This window comes from Mus musculus, chromosome 6 (genome assembly GCF_000001635.26).
Source record: "Mus musculus strain C57BL/6J chromosome 6, GRCm38.p6 C57BL/6J".
NCBI lineage: Eukaryota > Metazoa > Chordata > Mammalia > Rodentia > Muridae > Mus > Mus musculus.
Genome location: NC_000072.6, coordinates 116,142,616 through 116,167,657, shown reverse-complemented (window position 1 = coordinate 116,167,657; position 25,042 = coordinate 116,142,616). Strand labels below are relative to the sequence as shown.

The 25,042-nt window shown below is 39.6% G+C and overlaps 1 protein-coding gene across 6 annotated transcripts in view; it reads left to right on the top strand.

Annotated features, from left to right (window-relative positions):
- Tmcc1 (transmembrane and coiled coil domains 1) overlaps positions 1-25,042 on the top strand; it is a 174,911-nt gene that overhangs the window by 25,864 nt on the left and 124,005 nt on the right. The window contains exon 2 of one of the 6 annotated variants that reach the window (XM_030255484.1): positions 20,365-20,430. The exons of the other annotated variants lie outside the window; for them this stretch is intronic. The gene's annotated coding sequence lies outside the window, so the exon portion shown is untranslated. The remainder of the gene's footprint in view (positions 1-20,364; positions 20,431-25,042) is intronic. 6 annotated transcript variants of the gene reach the window in all.

Sequence of the window (25,042 nt, the reverse complement as noted above, 5' to 3'; positions counted from 1 at the left end):
ATATAAAGCATAGCTGTGGGCATTTGTGTACCACAGGGAAACAGACAAGAAACAGACTACCCTGCAGAGATTGTGTTTATTTCGTAACTTAAGTTTAGAAATAAGTGGGGTCAAGGTCTCATTACAGTGTCCAGAAGTGTATGGTGTTGACCTGCATTTCGTTACCTCTTCTGCTTCTGGTTAAGTGCAGTGCTGAAACTTGTTAGATTCTGCACATGGCAGTAAGGCAGCTCAGCTTTCTGCTGGAGGCTTTCTTGGGATTAGACTCTTGAATCTGAAATTTCATCCTGTATTTCTTAGTGCTTTCTGGACTCTCCACTTGGTGCTCTGGTGGGTCTAAAACTAAGTGTCTTTGAGCATTTTGTACTGATCTGATGATTTCTTTGCCATCAAATACCTATACTAATTAAAGCTTTACTTCTATTGATTAATGTCCCAATAAGTCCACAAAACTTGGATTTATTTTCTGATTTGTTTTGTCTTCGGAAACATTTCCCATTGAGCCTTTAGAAGGAATTGCTTGCTCATTCATACTTTCATTGATTTGGCTATCTATATTGAACTCGATTCTGCACCAGACACTAATTACACAAGGTGTGTAGAAGTGAATACGACAGGATTTTCTTCTTTCAGAGTATACAGTACAGGCTCTCGTCATTTTTTCCATCCCTATTGGACTATTATAGACATCCTCAGTTTATGGGGGTGAGCATAATGCATACTTTGAAGAAAAGAAATAACAGACATGTTCACACAAAGTTGAAAACTTCCCATATTTTTATACTCCTGAAATACTGGTGATTGAAAATTAGATATGCATTTATCTAGCTATTTTCCCAATCAATAACTTTATAACACATCTCTTTCATTTCCTTTGCCTCCTTTTCTTTCATTGTATTACAAATGAAAGAGATAACTTTAAGAAACAATGTAATCCCACTTAGGCTAAGACTAGAGACTAGAGCTAGAAGTCAGCCTGGGCTGCATGAATATTGATTGGCCCTTAGCAGAATTTTTCTCAACAGCAGTTTTCTATCTCTAACACCTACATGACAACCGCAGCCCATTTAGGATTTCACTGTCTGCTTTTCTCATCTTCAAAATGTGGCCAGAATTGGCCCTTCTTAGAAGCATAGATAAAAGATTTCAAGTACTGTATGATGTATTTGCTTCTCCCAAGTCCTGAATAATCCTCTGAGCTGTGAGTTGGTGAGATGGCTCAGTAGTTAAAACAGTTTTGTTTTTAACCTAAGTTCAGTTCTAAGAACTCACATCAGTTTGCTTATGACGGACTGTCTCTTCAGCTCCAGGAGATCACACTCCCTCTCCTGTACTCCACAGGCACTGTACTTAGGTTCACAGAGGTGGGGGGCGGGGGGGAAGAGGAGGTATATTTGTGTGTATATGTGTGTGTGTGTGTGTGTGTGTGTGTGTGTATACACACATATATATGTATGTATATATTTCTATGTATAATTTTAAAAATTAAAAGTAATCCCATGTTGTTAGAATGGATATATGTGAATTATTTACCTTTTGTGTAAGTGCTCTCTGACTTTTCTTACTTTGTTGACAGTAGAATAAAACAAATTGCAGGAATACCCAAAGGTTAACATGGGAAAGTGTGAAGAAGCTAAAAGATCTGAGATAATTGAGATAATTGCCAGGAAGGTTTTTATAAATATTCTTTTTCACATGTGTCTTTGAAAATATGTTTACCTATAAATATATGATCATAGTACAGTTTTACAAATAAGGCTATATAGTAATGCTGGCTTTTGGATTTGTCTTTTTGCTTCAGACATATGTTTTGTAAATTTTACACTGTAGAAAGTGTTTAGAATAACATGTTTCAAAGATGAGGAGAAGCCTGTGCTTTCTGGAACAAATACTGCTTAGGAGAGTAGGAACTTTTTTAGTTCCTTGACCTTCTTTGATCAGATACTGCTCCTTTGGCTTCCACTGTGCCTTAAGTGTCCCATTGTGATCTTTAACTATCTTGTGTTGTTGTTTTTTTTGTTTTTCCTCTCCCTGAGCAGATCCAAGTGCCCTATGTGTAGCTCCTTGTATTCTTTGGGCTTAATGTAATGCCTGACTGATGCAGGCATTTCAGTGTCTCTCCATGGACTGGATAATATACATTGCTTCTCACTTCAGATGAAGTAGTGTCCAATTCCTTAGGGGATAGAGTGTAGATAAAATGTAGCCAGTAATTGTGTGTACTTGGTGTGCAAGTAAGAGGATCTGAGTTTAATTGTTAGAGCCCCATATGAAAAAGGCTAGATGAAGTGACCTTTACTTGTAAGCTTGCTGGGGAGGCAGAGGCAAAGTGGGTGGTGCCTAAGGAATGGTATCTGAGTTTATCCTTTGAACTCCTTTGCATATGCTCATGTACACACACGTATACACATATATGTGTACACATACAAACAAACATACACATACCAAAAAGTATGCAGCAAACACACAGTAGCCCTGTCAACCTTATTCAGAAATCTATTCTGTAACTAGTAGGAAAGCACTTTGATATAACCGTGCCTTATATATTTCTTTAAAAAATGTTTCTTACTTGCTATAGACAAGACTTTATTATCATAGTGTTCAAGATTTGATTCTGAGAAAACATAAAAAAATGTCAAGATGTATTTTCACTGGCTTAATATGAATAATACTGCAAGGTTCAAAGTGTTCAGAAACAACATGGACAAACTAAACCCTGAAGTTCTTTGATGATAAATGAAAAAATTAAACAGAGAAAAGAAACACGTAAGAGACTCAGGGGAAGGTTCTTACTGCTAATCCTAAGGGTTTGAGTTTGATCTCCAGAACTCATAAGATGGAAAGGTAGAACCAAATCCTGCAAGTAGTTCTGAGTTATACACACACACACACACACACACAAATATATAATTTTAAAAATAAAGATGATTGAGACAGTATACTTGTTCAAATGATGAATAGTATGTATTCCTAGGTAGTAGAGAACAGTTTTTTTAATTGATTTTTATTTTTACTTATTTATTTATTTATTTATTTATTTATTTATTTATTATATGTAAGTACACTGTAGCTGTCTTCAGACACTCCAAAGAGATCATCAGATTTTGTTATGGATGGTTGTGAGCCACCATGTGGTTGCTGGGATTTGAACTCAGGACCTTTGGAAGAGCACTCGGCGCTCTTAACCACTGAGCCATCTCATCAGCCCTCCTTTAATTGATTTTTAAATCACACACACACACACACACACACACACACACACACATATATTAATGGGAAGTTTCATAAATTTGATCACCATGTCAATATTATGAAAGGAGAGAATTACTGTTCAGAGGAAGCTTGTTTTTGAGCAGGGAAGGGAAGAAAGGCTGTGCCAACTTACTCTGGAGCACACAAGTCAGAAGATTAGTGCATCTGTGCATTTTAAAATGTTACTATAGTACCTTCTGCCAGGGCAGATCATCAGCTTGTCTGCCTCTCTGAAGACCCCACAGTCTGAAGGCCTCCCAGGAGATCTGCTGTACCCCGGGCAAGGAAGGTAAAGGACCCTCTGAAGTAACCACAGCAGCTGGGACTACTGAGGAGCTCAACAGACTTAGGACCTATCCCCTCCACTTGAATTTCACCTCCCCTCTGGTCTGCACCTTCTGCCTGGGAAGATCATCAGTTTATCTGCCCCTGTGAAGACCCCACAGCCTGAAGGCCTCCCTGGAGACCCGCAGCACCCCAAGGACACAGAAAGCACGCTCCAGAGAGAGACAACCAAGCCAGTTAACACCAGAGATAACCAGATGGCAAGAGGCAAGTGCAAGACCATAAGCAACAGAAGTTAATATACTTCAGCACCCTCAGAACCAAGTTCTCTCACCACAGCAAGCCCTGGATACCCCAACACACTTGAAAATCATGATGCTAACCTAAAATCCTATCTCATGAAGATAACAGAGTTCTTTAGGGAAGATATAAACAACTCACAGAAAGAAATACAGGAAAATACAGGGAAACAGGTAGAAGCCCCTAAAGAAGAAACAAAAAGAATCTCTTAAAGAAATACAGGAAAACACAATCAAACAGGTGAAGGAATTGAACAAAGCAGTCCAAGACCTAAAAATGGAAGTAGAAACAATAAAGAAATCACAAATGGAGGCAACCCTGGAAATGGAAAACCTAGGAAAGAGGTCAGGAGCTACAGATGCAAGTATCAACAACAGAATACAAGAGATAGAAGAGAGAATCACGGCATAGAAGATACCCTAGAAGATACTGACACAACAGTCAAAGAAAATACATTAAAAAACTCCTAACCCAAAACAGGAAATCCAGGACACAATGAAAAGATCAAACCTAAGTACAATCGGAATAGAAAAAAGTGAAGATTTCTAGCTCAAAGGACCAGAAAATGTCTTCAACAAAATTATAGAAGAAAACTTCCCCAACCTAAAGAAAAAGATGGCCATAAATGTACAAAAAGCCTACAGAACACCAAATAAATTGGACCAGAAAAGAAAATCTTCCCATCACATAATTATCAAAAAGCTAAATGCACAGAACAAAGAAAGAATATTAAAAGCTGTTAGGGACAAAAGGCCAAGTAACATATGGAGGCAGACTTCTCAACAGAGACCCTAAAAGCCAGAAGAGCCCAGACAGAGGTCACGGAGACCCTAAGAGAACACAAATGCCAGGCAAGGCTACTATACCCTGCAAAACTTTAAATCATCATAGATGAAGAAACCAAAACATTCCATAACAAAAACCAAATTTAAACAATATCTATTTCCTAATCCAGCCTTGCAGTGGATTCTAGAAGGAAAAGTTCCAACACAAAGAGGGTACCTACACCAAAGAAAAAGCAAGAAATTAATCATCTCACAACAAAACCAAAAGGAGCAAATAACATATACACAATGCTACCTACAACAACAAACATAACAGGAACTAACAACCATCTGTCTTTAATATCTCTCAGTATTAACACACTCAATTTCCCAATAAAAAACCATAAGCTAACAAACTGAATATGCAAGCAGGATCCAGAATTTTGCTGCATACAAGAAAACACATCTCAATGAAAAAGACAGCTGGAGAGATGCTCAGTGGTTAAGAGCACCGACTGCTCTTCCGAAGGTCCTGAGTTCAAAATCCCAGCAACCACATGGTGGCTCACAACCATCCGTAATAAGATCTGATGTCCTCTTCTGGTGCATCTGAAGACAGCTACAGTGTACTTAGATATAATAATAAATAAACCTTTAAAAAAAAGAAAGAAAAAGACAGACACTATTTCAGAGTAAAAGGCTGGGAAGAAAGTCTTCCAAGCCATAGTCCCAAGAAACAAGGGAGAGTTACCATTCTAATATCCAATAAAATAGACTTTCAACCAAAACTTACCAAAAAAGATAAGGATATTCATATTCATCAAAGGAAAAAATCCACCAGGAGAGTCTCAATTCTGAACATCTATGCCCCAAATGCAAGGGTATCCACATTCATAAAAGAAACTTTACTAAAGTTTAAAACACACATTAACCCCACACACTATTAGTGGGAGACTTCACCCCACTCTCACCAATAGACAGATCATTGAAAAAGAAACTAAACAGAGACACAGTGAAGCTAATAGAGGTTATGAACCAAATGGATTTAACAAATATATACAGAACATTTCACCCTAAAACAAAAGTATGTATGTTCTTCTCAGCACCTCAGGGTACCTTCTCCAAAACTGACCATATAATCAGCCATAAAACAAGCCTCAACAGATACAAGAAGATAGAAATAATGCCATTCATCCTATCAGATCACCACGGACTATTGAAGTCTAAAGCTAGACTTCAATAACAACAAAAACAACAGAAAATCCACATGTCCATGGAAACTGAACAACTCTCTACTCAATGTTAACTCGGTCAGGGAAGAAATGAAGAAATAAAGACTTCCTGGAATTCAATGAAAATGATGACACAGCAAATCCAAACTTATGGGACACAATGAAAGCAGTGCTAAGAGGAAAATTCATAGCAGTCAGTGCCCTTGTAAAGAAATTGGAGAGCTCCTACACCAGCAGCTTAACAGCACACCTGAGAACCCTAGAACAGAAAGAAGCAAAGGCACCTGAGAAGACTGCAGAAAATAGTCAAATGAAATCAGCCAAATAGAAACAAAGAAAACTATACAAAGAATCAACAAAAGCTGGTTCTTTGAGAAAATCAACAAGATTGATAAATTCCTAGCCAAACTAACTAAAGGGTACAGAGATAGTATCCAAATTAACAAAATCAGAAATGAAAAGGGAGACATAACAACAGAAACTGAGGAAATTTAAAAAATCATCAGATCCTACTACAAAAGCCTGTACCCAACAAAACTGGAAAATCTAGATGAAATGGATAATTTTCTAGACAGATACCACGTACCAAAGTTAAATCAAACTATCTAAACAGACCCATATATCCTAAGGAAATAGAAGAAGTCATTAAAGACCTCCCAACCAAAAGCCCAGGGCCAGATGGCTTTAGTGGAGAATTTTACCAGACTTTCAAAGAAGAACTAGCCAGGCGTGGTGGCGCACGCCTTTAATTCCAGCACTCAGGAGGCAGAGGCAGGTGAATTTCTGAGTTTGCATCCAGCCTGGTCTACAGAGTGAGTTCCAGGACAGCCAGGACTATACAGAGAAACCCTGTCTCAAAAAAGAAAAAGAAAGAAAAAAAGAAGAATAACAACACTCCTCAAAGTATTCTATAAAATAGAGACAGAAGGAACACTACCTAATTCATTCTATGAAGCCACAATTACTCTGATACCTAAACCACACAAAGACCCAACAAAGAAGGAGAATTTCAGACTAATTTTGCTTATAAATATCGATGCAAAAATACTCAATAAAATTTTACCAAACCGAATCCAAGAACACATCAAAACCATCATTCACCATGATCAAGAAGGCTTCATCTCAAGGATGCAAGGTTGGTTCAGTATACGAAAATTAATGTAATCCATTATATAAACAAAATCAAAGGAAAAAAATCACATGATCATCTCATTAGATGCTGAAAAAGCATTTGACAAAACATAACACCCCTTCATGTTAAAAGTATTGAAGAGATCAAGAATTCAAGGCCCACACCTAAACATAATAAAAGCAATATACAGCAAACCAACAGCCAATATAAAATTAAATGGAGAGATACTTGAAGTAATCCCACTAAAATCAGGGACAAGACAAGGCTGCCTACTCTCCCAGTATCTATTCAGTATAGTACTCGAAGGTCTAGTTAGGGCAGTGTACTGGCTAATTTTGTGTCAACTTGACACAGCTGGAGTTATCACAGAGAAAGGAGCTTCAGTTGGGGAAATGCCTCCACAAGATCCAGCTGTAAGGCATTTTCTCAATTAGTGATCAAGTGGGGAGGTCTCCTTGTGGGTGGTACCATCTCTGGGCTGGTAGTCTTGATTCTATAAGAGAGCAGGCTGAGCAAGCCAGGGGAAGCAAGCCAGTAAAGAACATCCCTCCATGGCCTCTGCATAAGCTCCTGCTTCCTGACCTGTTTTGAGTTCCAGTCCTGACTCCCTTTGGTGATGAACAGCAATGTGGAAGAGTAAGCTGAATAAACCCTTTCTTCCTCAAATTGCTTCTTGGTCAGGATGTTTGTGCAGGAATAGACACCCTGACTGAGACAGGCAGAAAGACAACAAAAGGAGAGCATGAGGATAAATTGGAAAGGAAGGAATCAAGGTATCACTATTTGCAGATGATATGATAGTGTACATAAGTGACCCCAAAAATTCTACCAGAGAACTTCTACAGCTGATAAACAACTTCAGCAAAGTGGCTGGATATAAAATTAACTCCAACAAATCAGTAGCCTTCCTTTATACAAATGGCAAAAGGGTTGAGAAAGAAAATAGGGAAACAACATCCTTCACAATAGTCACAAATAATATAAAATATCCTGGGATAATTCTGATCAAACAAGTGAGAGATCTGTATGACAAGAACTTCAAGTTTCTCAAGAAGTTGAAGAAGACCTCAGAAAATGGGGAGATCTCCAATGCTCTTAGATTGGTAGGATTAACATAGTAAAAATGGCCATCCTTCTGTCTTAGTTATAGTTTTACTGCTGTGAACAGACACTATGACCAAGGCAAGTCTTATAAAGGACAGCATTTAATTGACTGGCTTACAGGTTCAGAGTTTCAGTCCATCATCATCAAGGTGAGAGTAGAGCAGCATCCAGGCAGGCATGATGCAGGCCAAGCTGAGAATTCTACTGAGTCTTCATCTGAAGGCTACTAGTAGAAGACTGGCTTCCAAGCATCTAGGATGAGGGTCTTAAAACCCACACCCACAATGATACACCTACTCCCACAAGACCACACCTAATAGTTCCACTCTTTAGGCTGAGCATATACAAACATAACACCTACCAAAAGCAATTTACAGATTCAGTGCAATCCCCATCAAAATTGAACACAATTCTTCACAGACAAAGAAAGAGCAATTCAGAATTTCATATGGAAAAACAAAAAAACCCAGTATAGCGAAAACAATTCTTAACAATAAAAGAACTTCTGGGGGAAGCACCATCCCTGACTTCAAGCTGTACTACAGAGCAGTAGTGATAAAAACTGCATTGTATTGGTATAGAGACAAACAGGTCGATCAATGGAATGGAATTGAAGACCCAGAAATAAACTCCACATACTTATGGACTCTTGATCTTTGAGAAAGAAGCCAAAAATATACTGTGGAAAAAAAAATAAAGCATCTTCAATAAATGGTGTGGTCTAACTGGCAGTCGGCATGTAGAAAGATGAAAATAGAGCCATATTTGTCACCTTGCACAAAGCTCAAGTCCAAGTGGATTAAGGACCTCAGCATAAAACCAGGTACACTGAATCTAATAGAAGAGAAAGTGGGAAAGAGCCTCGAACTCATTGGCCTGGGGTGAAGAAATGGAGTTTCCTAAACAGAACTCCAATGGCTTACTCTCTAAGATCAAGAATTGATAAATGGGTCCTCATGAAACTGGAAAGCTTATGTAAGGCAAAGGACATAGTCAGTAGGACAAATTGGCAACCTACAGATTAGGAAAAAATCTTCGCCGGGCGTGGTGGCGCACGCCTTTAGTCCCAGCACTTGGGAGGCAGAGGCAGGCGAATTTCTGAGTTCAAGGCCAGCTTGGTCTACAGAGTGAGTTCCAGGACAGCCAGGAGTATACAGAAAAACCCTGTCTCAAAAAACCAAAAAACTGAAAAAAAAATCTTCACTAACCCCACATGCAGTAGAGGGCTAATATCCAAAATATATGAAGAACTCAAGAAGCTAACCTCCCAAAAAAACAACCAACCAACCAGAAAATGGGATATAGAGAATTCTCAACAGAGGAATCTCAAATGTCTGAGAAGCACTTAAAGGAATGTTCAAAGTCCTTAGTCATCAGGGAAAATGCAGATCAAAATGACCCTGAGATTCCACCTTATACCAATCAGAATGGCTAAGATCAAAAACTCAGGTGACAGCACATGTTGGCAAGAATGTGGAGAAAGAGGAACACTACCCAATGCTGTCAGGACTGCCATCTGGTACAACCACTCTGGAAATAAGCCTGAAAGTTCCTCAGAAAATTGGAAATAGATCTACCTAAAGACCCAGCTATACCACTCTTGGGCATATACCCAAAAGATGCACCATCACAGGGTCATGTGCTCTATTATGTTCTTAGTAGTGGCCTTATCTGTGATAGCCAGAAGATGCAAACAACCCAGATATCCCACAACGGAAGAATGGATACAGAAAATGTGGTTCATTTACACCTGGAATACTATTCAGCTATTACAAACGAGGACATCATGAGTTTTGCAGGCAAATGGATGGAACTAGAAAATATCATCCTAAATGAGGTATGTCAGACCAAAAGGACATGCATGGTATGTACTCACTAATAAGTGGATATCAGCCAAAAAAAAAGTACAGAATATCCAGGATACAATTCACAGAACTCAAGAAAATTTACAAGCAGAAGGGCTCAAGTGAGGATGCCTCAGTCCCACTTGGAAGGGAGAAGAAAACAATCACGGGAGGCAGAGGGAAGGAGGGACCTGGGTGGGAGAGGGGAGGGTGAAGGGAAAAGGAGAATATGATCAGATATAGGGGAGGACAGGAGAGAAGCTGTGAGGGAGCAGAATGAATGAAAATATGTATCCCCAAGGGGTGGGAGGAGGGGGGAACCCGCTAGAAAGTACTAGAGACCTTAGAGTTGAGAGACTCTTAGGACTGAAAGGGAAGGACCTTAGATGAAAGTGGGGAGAGGGAACTCAATAGAGTCTACCTCCAGTAGAAAGACAGGGCATCAAGTGGAAAGAGGGGGGTTGCCATTCCACAGTCAAAAACCCTGACCCAGAATTGTTCCTGTCTAAAAGAACTGCAGGGACAAAAATGGAGAAGAGACTGAGGGAAAGGCAATCCAGTGACTCCTCAACCTGGGATTCATCTCAAGGGGACGCTCCAAGGCCTGACACTATTACTAATGCTATGGTGTGCTTACAGACAGGAGCCTAGCATGGCTGTCCTCCAATAGGCCCAACAAGCAGCTGACTGAGGCAGACGCAGATACTTACACCCAACCATTGGACTGAAGTTGGGGACCCCTGTGATTGAATTAGGGAAAGGCTTGATGAAGCTGAAGAAGAGGGTGACCCCATAGGAAGACTAGCAGTCTTAACTAACCCAGACCCCTGAGATCTCTCAGACACAGCCACCAACCAGGCAACATACACCATCTGGTCCGAGGCCCACCACCACTACCACCACCAGTACCACCCACACACATACACAGCAGAGGACTGCTTGTTGTGGCCTTGAGTGACTTGAGGCCTCAGAGACTGGGGAGGCCTGGCGGGAGGGTTGGGGAAAAATCCTCTTGAAGGTGGTGGTGGGGGTGGGAGGAAGAATGGGATGAGAAACTCTGGGAGGGCAGACCAAGATGGGGGCAGTGACTGGACTGTTTAAAAAAAAAACCTGTTGCTATAGTGACAATAACACAATTTTGAGGTTTATTTTCCTCTAAAGTTTACATGCATTTATTATTGTGGAATATGAATTACTGTAGTGTTTGTGGCAAAATGAGGAAAATCACATTATGGATACATCAGAATCTTAAGGGCTCAGTGAGTAAAAGTGCTTGCCACCACACCTACATTGTGGACAGAGAAGCCCTTCTGTTCAGCATGTATACATAAATGCACAAAATCTTTTTTTTTAAGGACTTTTAATTGTACTATATAAGATTGTTTTGCTTCTTTCAGATTTTGCTAGATTTGTTTATTTGCCTCAGATATTTTTTTGTCAGTTTACCATATCCTCTATTGTTGCTTTGTGAGTTTGAGAAGAAAAATTTGAATATATATTATCACTCCATTGTACCTTAATCATGTGTATAAGATTATATGATAATAAGTTACTTGTATGTGTGTGCACATGTATGTGCAGGTGCATGTAGAAGTCAGTGTTGCATGTCTTCCTCAGTCACTCTCCACATTATTTTCTGAGACAGTCTTTCACTGGATAGAGTTCACTGCTTTTCAGCTAGACTGGCTAGCCAGCGAGCCCCAGGGATTCCATTGTTTCTGGCTCCCATCCCCACCCCAGTGCTGAATTACACGTGCGTGCTTTTTATATGGGTGCTGACAATTTTAAATCAGATCCTCATGCTTAGATGACAGTTTATTGACAGCCATCTTCCCAGCCCCCAGTGTAAGGTTACTTAAAGTAAATGGAACTTAAAAGTATTGGAAGAAAGCTTAAAATTGATTTATATCTATGAATTAGAAAGGGTTTGTATGTTTTAATTATTTTTTTTCTCAGCTTCTTGATCTTCCTACATGCTTTGTAGATGTTAAAATGTGAGGATATTGTAAGAATTTGGGGTGGGGTGTAGTACTAAAAATATTTTCTTATAAGAAAAAAATGTAAAATAAGAGATGATACAAATAACCCTTACAGTCCTATAGTTTATAATTCTGCGGTTGATCTCATCATTTGAGTATGGGAACACTGTTCACTAATTTGCTCAGTGGACTGTGTTCAGAAATTCAGTTAGCAACCTAAAGCTTGCCCCGTTTAGAGAGGCAGCTGCAGTAGTAGTGGAGATAGAAGCTCCTGCTTTCTCCTAGCTGGCTTTGTAACTTTCAACATGTCACTTAGGCCTCATTTGCTTGTGGAATGTGTGAGACCCCAGCCAGTACCTCACAGCATTGTGAGAATCAAGTGAAGTAGTGTTAAGAGGCCCTGGGAAGCTGCATGCATAATGCTATATAACTGAGTGGTGCTAGAAGGCTCCAGACTTGAACAGAAGAAGAACAGTAGTTTCTTACTTTTCTTTTTCAATTATTGATCATTTCCCCCCTTTCCCCCACACTATTGCAGTGTGTGTGTGTGTGTGTGTGTGTGTGTGTGTATGTATTTTCCTACTTTCTACAAATTATTTATAATTAGATTCAGTTGGTGGTTTCCTTTTTTTGTTACCAGGTTGAGCAGAGAATGGTGTGAGTGGCAAGAACCTCCTACAGGGAAGTTGAGGGCGTCAGGACCAGAGTGATGAGAAGCAGCCCACACTGAGAAGGAGGTGGCCTGCAGACACTACAGACACTGGGCCATTCTGATCACAGCTAGGCCCTGTTCTGGATATTTTCTGTCCAGTCCTCATAGTGACTATCTGTGAAGTGCTGTGAAGAGAGGTGTCAGATTACTCCTGGTGGCTAATACTACGGTCTTGAAACTAACTTACTTACTTTCTTTCTCTCTCTCTCTCTCTCTCTCTCTCTTTCTTTCTTTCTTTCTTTCTTTTGAGACAGGGTTTCTCTGTGTAGCCTTGGCTGTCCTGGAACTCACTCTGTAGACCAGGCTGGCCTCAAACTCATAAATCCACCTGCCTCTGCCTCTGCCTCTGCCTCCCAAGTGCTGAGATTAAAGGCGTGCAGCACCACTGCCCAGCTTGAAACTTTTTCTTAAGGGCTGAGTCTAGGCTTCCTGTCCTAATTAACACCAGGAAAACACTATTGTAAATTTTACCTTTAGTTGCTTCTAGAATACAGGATAGATCTGGGGATAAATTTCAGAAATAGTATTTTATTTAAATACTAAATTAAACAAAAATTAAAACAATAGGTGAGTGTTGATTAGGCATGCTAGTAGTGCTTCATAAATACCTGTTTTTCACATTTGTCAGAGGTGTAATGTTTCGCATTTTCACATTCTAACATTAAAAACCCGAAGTTCAAAGCATGTACTGCTCGTCTAGTGTACCCAAGTTCAGTTCCCAGCACCCACATTGGGGAGTACAGTGCTCCCTTGTAGCCTCTGATGGCACAGCACTAATGTGCACACACTCATACACATACAGGGGGTGGGGGGGCGCGAGGGCGTGAGGGGAGGACAAAGCTTTTTAAAAGCCATTAAAAGGTTTTCGTCAATCAGTTTATGAAATCTAACATCCATTTGAGGGGCAGGCCTTGGCCACCATACAAATCCATCCATACTGATAGCTAGATGTTCTTCTAACCAGCTAAGCATGGTGTTGGCACAGAATTTGTGACTTGACTTTGTACTCTTTTCACAGCACCTACTTCATCTGCATGTTTTTGCTGATTTAGAGAAGCGGCTAGTTGAGGGTATATCTCACAAAAGCTTGGCCAGAGTAAAAGTCTTGAAAGACCAATGCTGCTTAATCTTTGGTGGATAAATTCATGGTGTTATATAACATTGGTTTATTTTGGGAAACAACATTTCTCAACTGTTGTTTTTCTGTTCCTCATCTGAGTGAAATCATTCTTGAAATTTACTGTATTGTTTGATTCTTTATAATTTTAGATTTGGTGCCTAGAAAACCTGAATTGCACTGTTAGTGTTAGCAATGAGCAGGCAGAGACACAGCTTTCTACTGCCATCCTCAATAGCCCCAGTTCCCATCCTTTAGAGATCTTCACTTATGTCAAACTGAGATTCATGACTTCAGTGCAGAAAAAGATTTCAGGCCTAGTTAACTTGAAGCAGAGTTGGAAATTTTAATGTAGGCACAGACAAAAGGGCTTGGAGAGAATAGGAGGCACTCAGAAGCAGTAAGACATCCCTGAGCACTAGTGTAGGCTTCTCTGGTAGAGTTAAAAATACGACATTTAAGTGGGGAATCACTATTAATTGTCTCAGCATTAGCCAAGTATACCATTTGGTTATATCTCTCTAATTACATTTGAAACAGTTACTAAGAAATCTTTTTTCCTCTTTCCTTGTTTTTAAAAAAATATTTTTGTTTTAAGAGTATTTTGCCTGCATTTATGTCTATGTACCATGCTTGCACAATTCTCAAAAGAGTGCATCAGATCCCCCAGAACAGGAGTTAAAAGTTAATGGGTATGAGCAGCCATGTGGGTGCTATGAGTTGAGCCAGAGTACCCTGAGAGAACAGCCAGTACTCCTGAATTGCTGACCCATCTCTGCAGCCCCCTTTTCTCTCTTTCGGTAAGTGAGAATACATGTCTCTTTTCTTGTATATGGGGACCTAGAAAACGTCAGGTTTATAGCTGGAAGAGGGAGGCCTTTTGGTAGCCTTTGTTAACTGAGCTCTAAGTTTTGCTTTCCTGGTAAGAGGCTTCAACTAGACTTCCAGGTGAGAGGTTCCTCTTCTTGTGTCTCCATAATTTTCCTTGTTTTTATTAGCTGTTTCATTTCCAGTGTTGTTAAGGTCAGAGCCTGGGCCCTGGAATTCTGAACAAGCCATGTTTGGCCATGCAAACTCAATAGACCAATTCAAGAAACAAGTAATACTGAAAAACAGGAAAAGGAGATTTATTCATAGCTACATTGTGAAGAGGAGCAAATAATGTGATTTTGTGGACAACATTCCCTTCCCCCCCCCCCCCAACCACAACCATGGTTTATCTTCTAGGACCCTGACATGAAGTTTAGATTTAAACTGAGGACAAGAGGCATTCTGGCCAGGATGTGGTCTTGCCCATCATTGATCCATTATTCTCTGGGCTCTAGTCTTCTGTAAGATGGTCTGACTGTAAGTTGTTAGAAATGTGAAGTCTTTTCCTGGGAGACTCTCCTTTTGTTAGCACTAGCTTTAGCCTTCTCCTTCTTGTATGAGATTTCCAGGGAAACTCTCCATTTCTTCAGGACTCCACTGCCATCCCAACCCTGTAGGTCTGTTAGCCAAAGGGAAGGGCACAAATGTGTCTTTAGAATATCTTCATAACTGCTTGAAGTACTTCTTAATGGTATGAATTTTAATTTATTTTGTTTTGAGACAGAATCTCACCATAGAGCCCTGCCTATACTATGCTGTCTTCCTAGCTCAAGTCTCCCAAGTGCTGGGATTACAAGTATGGGCCACCTTTCCTAAGCATTTGCTTTTATTTTTTAAATAGGATGTTTTGATAGTAAAACCTCAAAATTAATATAAAGCAAATTAGATGCTATTAGGGGTCAGTGTAGTCTCTATAGTCAGGCTGTCTTAGTTGGGGTTACTATTGCTGTAATGAAAAGGCATGACCAAAAGCAAATTAAAGAGTAAAGGGTTTATTGTCTGTCACTTCCACATTACTGTTCAACATGGAAGAAAGTCAGAACAGGAACTCAAACATGGCAGGAACCCAGAGCAGGGGCTGATGGAGAGGCCATGGAGGGGTGCTGCTTACCAGCTTATTTCTCATTATTTCCTTCCTTCCTTCCTTCCTTCCTTCCTTTATTTATTTATTTATTTATTTATTTATTTATTTATTTTTGAGACAGGGTCTCTGTATGTAGTCTTTACTGTCCTGAAACTTGCTCTGTAGACCAGGCTGACCTCAAACTCATAGAGATCCTCCTGCCTCTGCCTCCCAAATGCTGGGATTTAAGGCATGCACCACCATTGCCGGCTCAGCCTGCTTTCTTTATAGAACCTAAACCCACCATCCCACATCAATCACTAAGAAAATGCCCTACAGACTTGTACACAGTGCAGTTTTATAGAGGCATGTTCTCAGTTGAGGTTCCTTACTCTCCAGTACTATTAGTGTATCAAGTAGATGTAAAATTAACCAGAATAGAGGTGTAGTTGCCACTAACACTGTCTTTATCTCAAATATCAGCCACAAGTTTAGGGGTCTGGACAACACCAGACTACAAATTCAGGACTTCCCACAACCTTTGTGTGTGGAGGCCAGAAGACATGTGGAATCCCATGGAAATGGAATTAGAGGCAGTTGTGAACCACCACACACGGACACTAGGAATCAAATGCTAGTCTTCTGCAAGGGCAGTACTCACTCTTAACCTCTGAGCCATTTCTCCAGCCCTCAAATCTACCTTCTTAACCATTTTTTAATAAAAACTTATGTCATCTATGTGTGTGTTTATGTATGTACATAGACATGTGGCGCCTAGTGGTCATGTCAGGAGTCTTCCTCAATCACTCTCCACCTTACTTCTTTGATAGGGTTTCTCACTGAACCTGCAGCTCATTGATTCAGCAAGACTAACTGAGCTCCAATGATCTTTTTGTCTCTGCTTTCCTGGTACTAACTAGAATTACAAGAGCACAGTTTTTATGTTGAGGTGGGGGACTGCAAACTTAGGTCTTCATGCTTGTTTAGCAAGTGCTTTGCTGACTCATCCATCTCCCTATCTCCTTCTTGACCATTTTTTTTTCTTTTTTCTTTTTCTATTTTTTATTAGATATTTTCTTCATTTACATTTCACATGCTATCCCGAAAGTCCCCTATACCCTCTCCCCGCCCTGCTCCCCAACCCACCCACTCCCACTTCATGGCCCAGGCATTCCCCTGTACTGGGGCATATAAAGTTTGCAAGACCAAGGGGCCTCTCTTCCCAATGATGGCGGACTAGGCCATCTTTTGATACATATGCAGCTAGAGACACGAGCTCTGGGGGTACTGGGTAGTTCATATTGTTGTTCCACCTATAGGGTTGCAGACCCCTTCAGCTTCTTGGGTACTTTCTCTAGCTCCTCCATTGGGGGCCCTGTGTTCCATCCAATAGATGACTGTGAGCATCCACTTCTGTATTTGCCAGGCACTGGCATAGCCTCACATGAAACAGCTATAACAGGGTCCCTTCAGCAAAATCTTGCTGGCATATGCAATAGTGTCTGGGTTTGGTGGTTGATTATGGGATGGATCCCCAGGTGGGGTAGTCTCTGGATGGTTTATCCTTTCATCTTAGCTCCACACTTTGTCTCTGTAACTCCTTCCATGGGTATTTTGTTCCCTATTCTAAGAAGGAATGAAGTATCCACATGTTGGTCTTCCTTCTTCTTGATTTTCTTGTGTTTTGCAAATTGTATCTTGGGTATTCTAAGTTTCTGGGCTAATATCCACTTATCAGTGAGTGCTTATCAAGTGACTTCTTTTGTGATTGGGTTACCTCACTCAGGATGATATCCTCCAGATACATCCATTTGCCCAAGATAAATTCATTGTTTGTAATAGCTGAGTAGTACTCCATTGTGAAAATATACCACATTTTCTGTATCCTTTCCTCTGTTGAGGGACATCTGGGTTCTTTCCAGTTTCTGGCTATTATAAATAAGGCTGCCATGAACATAGTGGAGCATGTGTCCTTATTACGAGTTGGAACATCTTCTGGGTATATGCCCAGGAGAGGTATTGCTGGATCTTCCGGTAGTACTATGTCCAATTTAATGAGGAACCACCAGACTGATTTCCAGAGTGGATGTACAAGCTTGCAGTCCCTCCAGCAATGGAGGAGTGTTCCTCTTTCTCCACATCCTTGCCAGCATTGTCACCTGAATTTTTGATCTTAGCCATTCTGACTGGTGTGAGGTGAAATCTCAGGGTTGTTTTGGTTTGCATTTCCCTGATGATTAAGGATGTTGAACATTTTTTCAAGTGCTTCTCAGCCCTTCAGTATTCTTCAGTTGAGAATTTTTTGTTTAGCTCTGAACCCCATTTTTTAATGGGGTTATTTGAATTTCTGGAGTCCAGCTTCTTGAGCTCTTGTATATATCTTCTTAACCATTTTTAGGTGTGCTGTTCAGTGTTTAAATAAATCCACACTTGATCTAGGTGTTTCGTTCCTGTGTCTCACCACTCAGAAGTCAGGAAGATTTTGAGTGATGTACATCCATTATTACTTTCCATCTCTATAGTTATTTTGTCTTCAGAATTAAAGTGTTAATCTCATTACAAAGTAACTCCTGTTTCTTTCCATTCCTGTCTTTCTTAATCTCTGACAACTGCTGTTAAACTAACTGCCTGACTATGATACTGACTGTTCTAAGTGCTTCATGTGCAGGAATTATACAGTGTTTATCCTTTTGTGATTGGCTTTTATCACTTGGCAGTGTCTCTTTGTTAGTATATTGTAGTTTTCCATTCTTTCTTTCTTTCCTCTTGTATATAAGTTCCTGTGTGCCACAGTGTGTTTGTGGAGGTCAGAGGAGGTCAGAGTTGAGCCAGTTCATTCTCTTCTTCTCTCATGGGAGTCCCAGGAATTGAACTCACATGGTCAGGGTTTGGCATCAAGTGCCCCCTACCCACTGAGCCATCCTGTTATTCCCACATTTTTTTTTTTTTGAGACAGCATACAGTCCATTGTATGTGTATACTGCATTTATCCTTCACCAAACTCTTGAGCTGTTTCTACATTTTCGTTATGAATCGTCTTGCTATGAACATGGTTATACAGACCCCTGAGACTGTACTTAATTCTTTCAGTTTTGTTGTTGGTTATTTTATGAGTTGGGGTTTCTCTGTGTTGCCTTCACTGTCCTGGAATTTGCTTTGTAGACCAAACTGGCCTCATACTCAGATCTGCTTGCCTCTGCCTCCCAGCTGGTGCTGGGATCAAGGCATGTGCCACCACACCTGACTCTTTTGTTCTTAGAAGTAGAATTGCTGGATCATATGGTAACTTGATCTTTGTTTAGTTTGTTTTTGAAGAACCTGCTGTACCATCCATTTTATTTTCCACTAACAGTTTACAAGGATACCTAGTTTATTCTTTACTGTGTTCCTGGTATATGTGTGCATATAGGGGTGTATGTGCATTTGAGTATGCTTCTGGGTTTCTGGTTATGTGTGCCATGGAGTGTATGTGTATATGTGGTGGTCAGAGGATGATTTTTTGCCTCTTCAACTTCTACACTGTTTCTATGTATTAAACTCGTTGTCAGGCTTCCATGACAGGCACCTTTATTCTTGAAGCAATCTCACTGGCCCATGGGTTCTAGTTTCTCAGTATCTTTAGCAGTACTTATTTCTGTGATTTTGTTGTTGGTATGTTCTGATTTGTTTGTTTTTGTAGTATCTTAATGTATGTTTATGATAGATGAACATATGTGAACACTTTTAGCTGAGATCAAAGGCATGCCAAACCATTCAGAGCCCTATAGGCACTTTCTAAATCCTTTTATCCTTCAAGAAATTAAAATTCACCTGCTCCTGTATGGGCTTTGCTTATGGGAGTCCTACGTGTTGATGTACAGATGCTTGGACCTCTTCAAAAAAGTAGTATTGCATATAACCTACATAATGCATATGTACATTATGCATGCATAATACAAGTATGCATTCTGCATCCTTGAAGTCCTTTCAGGCCTACTTACAGTATCACTTCACAACAGAAAGGCTATTGAAAGAGTTAAGACAAGGAAATGCCATTCACAGTCAGGTCAGATACTGTTGTTCCCTTCAAACATACTTGATTTTTGGCTGGCCGAATTTGCAGAGGTAGAATCCATGAATTTGGAATGTTCACTGTTTCCGGGATTTTTGTCATGTTGCCTTTTATAGCTTAGCATTTCTGCTAAGCAGATGTTTAATATGGTTTATATAACAAATAGCTTTTTCTTTATAATAAGCAACTTTTTCTTTTTATCCTGTTAGAAGGTTGAGCCACACAACTGACAGTTTTATTTTTATTTTTGCTTCAAAATCTAGAACTAGACCGGGTGGGGGAAACATTTGCTAGAGTGGACAGAGATGTACATGGGCCTGTGTGGAGCAAATATTCAGGAGCTTTGTAACTGGCTGGCCTAGATCTGTCAAAACAATGTGTGAATGGTTCTGGTTTTCTGTGCATTGTCTTTCTTAGATACTTCAGAGTAGTGATCCTGGGAGTGAGTGGATTATAAGTATTATTTCAAAAATAATTGTTAAGACTGCTCAGGGAGGGAAAAAAACAGAAACACTAATGTTAAAAAGGTCTTTAATCTTCTGTGACTGCTGCTGTTCAAGGATTAATCTTTGGATAAGAGACTAATATTTTCTTAAGTTATTTCACAAAGTGGAGTCTGTGATAGGAAGGTAAAATATGAAATTAAATGTATTCTTTAGGTCTGATCAACTAAGCATAGAACTGCAGTTTCACCACCTAAGTGGGTGCTATTGACAATCAGTGGGGTAAGTGCAAAGTGTTTCTCATTTCTGTCAACCTAACTAGAATAATGCAGTATGTTGCCTTTTAAGGCATTCATACATTTGTTAATTTGAATTACGTGAAAAGTTAGGCATATAGGACATTCCTTGCTTTTGAACAATATAGTTATAGGAATATGAGCTGATAGAGCTGTGGTAGTCTTCTATACTTTTTTTCTGTAATGATTTAGACTGTTACAGATTTTGTGTATGTTGTTAGAAAAGTAGACCTTTCAATAAAATATAAACAATTATGATATCAAGTATCTAAATGTTAAAGTCTCGTGTTAAATATAATTTTTCCTAATGGATATGTACACATACGTGTGTACTCACATATATATATATACATATATATATATATCCACATATATATGTATTCTTATTATTAACAATGTAATAAGACTGTATAGTATGTTATAAAATTAGATGCATTAAGAAAAGTCTTTTTTAAGTGTTGTTAAAGTTACTTCACAATCCTGGTTCACGTTTTTTTTTTTAGTAAAAGTGATGACAGAAGCATCACTTACTGGGAGTTGGCTGACTTTGTGCTAGGCTGGGGATCAAGTGCTTTCCATGTATGCATTGTCTCAGTTATTGTTGTCAGCAATGCTATGGGATAAGAAGTAGTTTTGTCTCCTTTTGGTGGTCCAGGATCTGTCTGTCTGTTAGCCAACTGTTTCAGTGACACAGAGTTGAATGGAAGAACAGGGAGAAGAATGGCTGTTAGTTTGAAGAAAGAAGAGTGAAATAATCCCAAGGGTTAGGAGAGTGACTGGACTGCAGACATGCAGTCGGATTAGAGAACAGCAACAGTGCTCATTCCGTGTTAGAAGTATGCATCTCAGTTGTCTTTGGTCAGCACAGATCTCTGAAGGGTCCCCTCCCCCTTTGTCATTTTTAGCTGGAAGAATTTACTTAGGGAATAGATGGATGGATAGTTGGGTTTTTGTAGGATTGGAGCTTGGGCAATTGTTGGAATAAAAAGGTGGACAGGGAAGTGGAGAGAGTGTAGACAGGACTGTTTAGACTTGCTGGAGGCTGGGTAGCTTATAAAGAAAGGGTTGAATAGAGGGGGTGAAGCTGGTTTTCCATGAAGAGCCATTCTTCTCAACAAATGGTACTAGACCAACTGGGGAGCCATGTACACCAGGTGTTCTTAACTTTGGTCTACAATGGAAGACTTTATAATACACATGCACAGAAATTAACTTCAAATAAGCATAGGCCTAGATGGAAGAGGTAAGGCTGTAAACCCACAAAAAAGACAGGGGGGAAAAATTTAGTGATCTTGGAACTACACCCCCCCCCTCCAAAAGAAAGGGCAGGAAACAGTAGCTGATGGGCTTGTCATCGTAAAAATATTTAGAGCACGTGAAAAGTCATGTGTTGGCAAGGATGGAAATTGTAAGTCTCTGTTGCTGGTGGGAAGGAAAAAGGAATGCTGCTTTGAACAATTGAGCAGAGCTTTTAAAACAATGTAAATGTCGTGGCTGGAAAGATGGCTCAGCATTTAAGAGCACTGACTGCTCTCCCAAAGGTCCTGAGTTCAATTCCCAGCAACCATATGGTGGCTCATGACCATCTGTAATGGTATTTGGTGCCCTCTTCTTTTTCTTTTTTTTTGGGGGGGGGTGCCCTCTTCTGGTGTGTCTGAAGACAGCTACAGTGTACTCATATAAATAATATAAATACATCTTTAAAAAAATAATGTAAATACATGTCACATGGCCCACCCATTCCATTTCTAAGTATCTCTAGGACAAACCAAAGCATATAGTCACACGAGAACACATATTCTTAGCAGATTTATTGATAGCTAAGTATATCTAACTATCTGAGTGTCAATCACAAGTCTATGAATAAAAAAATTGTGTCCTATTTGCACAATGAAATATTGCTTAGCAATGAAAACTATTGATGTTCTCCACAGCATAAACAGACCTTAAAATGATTAGGCTTACTGAAAGAAGATAGACTAAAGGAAAGTATACTGTATGTTTTACTGTGTTTAAATCTAGAAAAATGTAAACTACTCTTTTGTGTCAGAAAGCAGATAGTGCTTACAGGGAGAAGGAGCAAGGAAAGGCTTTAGGAAACTTGGGTAACCATAGAAATGTTTGTCATCTTGAGTATGGTAATAGTAATGTTAATGCATTAAACTGTATGTGTGAAATCCATTAGTTTGTATAAATAAGTTAATACTTCAAAACTGTGAATGACAGGCTGGTTAGAATAGTTAGGAAAGGGAGAGGGAGAACGACAGGCTGGGTAGAATAGTTAGGAGAGAGAGAGGGAGAGAGAGAGGGAGAGGGAGAGAGGAGAGGTTTGTAGGTTTGTATATGTGTGTGAAGGGCTGAGGAGAGAATACAAGGGTATATATTGAGATCAAAGGACAACTTCCATATCAGTCTTTGTCTTCTACCTTTCTTTGAGAAAGGGTCTCTTTTCTGCTGTAACACCTGGCTGTACCAGGAGCTTCTAGGATGGCCTGCCATCTCCTGCCTGCCAATCTCAGGAGCACTGGGATTGCAGATACATAACAATATGCATCCAGCTTTTTTGTGGGTGCAAATTCAGGTCCTTGTGCTAATGGAACAAGCCATTGGGCCATTTCCTGAACCCCCACTTTTAAGTATAATCTTTATCTAATCCTTATTTAATTTTCTGTAAGTGTTTTTTTACTGCCATTGTTCTTTTCCTGTTAGATTTTTTTCAGGTTCTTGCATATGCTGTTTTATTTTGTTGGTAAGAATATGTTATTTTTATTAACAATGTGACTATAAAAAAAGGCTAACTTTAGTTGACACAATTTGGGGCTAAAATTTCTTTTTTAAAGAGATCTAAGTGTTGATTATATCCAATTTCTTTTTACATTTTTGTTTTCTTACTATACTTATTTACTTGGGAGAATGGGGTGGGGGCAGGGGGGAGTGTGCCATGGTGTTCATGTGGAAGTCATCTATTCTCTGTGGAGGTTGGTTTTCTCTTTTTCATCATATGAGATTAGGAGATTACACTCAGCTTGTTAGGCTTACTTGGCAGGAGCCTTTACCTGCTGAGCCATCATATCAGCCCATTGAAGCTAAAATTCTGTATATGCGTGCTTGTTGGAAAAGTTTTATTTTGGACATTTAGAATGTGCCACATTTGCTCTTGAAAGTATGTTTGCCTGAATGTTCTTGTCTTGGTACTGACCTCCACAGTTCACTGAGTGTGCAAATACAAGGTTTGCCCTCACAGATACTCTTTGGAGACATTTCTGTGGGAGACTCCTTATGTCATTTTCATCCTTGCCATAATGCCCTCTAATTTGTAATTTTTTTATGCTTCCTTCTCTTAAAAGTCATTAGCTATTTTTCTGCATAAGAAACTAGGCATAATTTCAAGGTTATTTTCTCTAACACTTCACAGACACTTAAGCTTTTTGGAGACATTTTTGTGGGATGACTCCTAATGTCATTACGGTCCTTGCCAAAATGCCCTGTAACCTCTAACTGTGAAAACTGAGGTTAACAAATGCTGTCTCAGTTCTCACACTGAGAGTTTACCTCCTTTTGTTGATATGAATGTGGCTAGTCTGTCTTCAGCTTTATAATCCTCCTGCCTCTGCTTCCTGAGTGCTGAAATTATAGATATTCACTACTGTTGGGTGATATACTACTACTGGGGATATGTGAATAAGCATCTCACTCCTGAACAGAGGAAGGATACTACTGAAGTCCATCCTAGTGAACCGGAATTTATTTGGGTTATATGCAGGGCAAGTATGCATGAGGAGTCACTTGCTTACAAGAGAAGAAATGATTCAGATACTGACATTACCAAAACCTACCCATGGGTGACAGTTCACAAAAACTGGAAACTTGGAATGGCATGCACAACCAGAGGGCAGTTCAACAAGGGTCTCTTTGGGTAGCTCATCTTGTCTGAGAGTATGATTCAGAAGTCCTTACTTCTTGTAAATGTGTGTGGTGGTGATGGGTGCCTAGTGAATCTTGTCAATTTCAGGAGCTTCCTGAAACCTCTGAGTTTCCCTGTAGTAGCTTTCCTTCCCATTTAGTGCACTTGTGCCTTAAGGATGCCTTCCCTCTATGATGGAATGTTACATTTCAAAAGAAATTGTTACACATTAGCCACCATGCCTAGATATTTGTCTTGAAAAGATTAATACTATTTATACTTTAATGATAGTGTTCATTTCAAAAAAGTATTTGAAGATTATAGACTGTGGAAAACTGGTGTCTTCCCTTTACCATGGGGATGAAAGAGAAGTTGTGGAAGTATCTGCCGCCGGGAAATGTTTTACATATTATCTATACCCTTTTTGTCTCTGATTTTTTTTCTTCTCTTAAATCACTGATACACACACACACATATATACTCATGAACTTAAAGCCTGACTTGCCATGTACCTTGGTTTCTGGACAAATAAGCTGGAAATGGGCCAGAAACTTCCTTCCTGCTGGCTATCCCTCATAGTATTGGAAGATGCATTGATGGAGAATTGTCAGTGAAAGTCTTATTCAAGTGTGTATCGTGTGTACAACAATACTGACCAGTCAGGCTGCAAGATGAGCTCATTGTTGCAGGGCTA